Below are 436 nucleotides of genomic sequence, written 5' to 3' on the forward strand. Positions count from 1 at the left end.
GGGGGGGTGGGGGGAAAACGCCCAGCCCAAAGCCACAAAGAAAAATGTCGGAGTTGCCACAACAAGAGGGCTGCGAGCCTCCGGCATCAAAATGCGTGAGGTGCATCCGAGCGGGGCCTCTTTCTCCAGGCGGAGATGAGCAGGGACCCACTGGATGAACGTGGATCGGCAGCTGCCCACGGGGACCCGGGAGCCCCCGTCTTCCTGCTGAAAGTCCAGGAGAGTTAGGCCTGGGGGGCTCCTGAATTTAGACCCAAGACGCAAGGCAGCAAAGCAGGGGGCAGGTGGGAAAGCAGCCCCCCTTCCCGGTCCCTTCGGGGCTGGATGTCCCTAGGGCGGGCTTGCAAATGCAAAGGGGGATGCCCAGAGGGGGGTCCCCGGGGTGGGGGGGATGCAGCCCGCAGCCCCCAGCGCTCACCTGCGGCTGCAGCCGGAG

The sequence above is a fragment of the Gavialis gangeticus genome, unplaced genomic scaffold, assembly GCF_001723915.1.
Source record: "Gavialis gangeticus isolate Ggan-Ray unplaced genomic scaffold, GavGan_comp1, whole genome shotgun sequence".
Taxonomy (NCBI): Eukaryota; Metazoa; Chordata; order Crocodylia; family Gavialidae; genus Gavialis; species Gavialis gangeticus.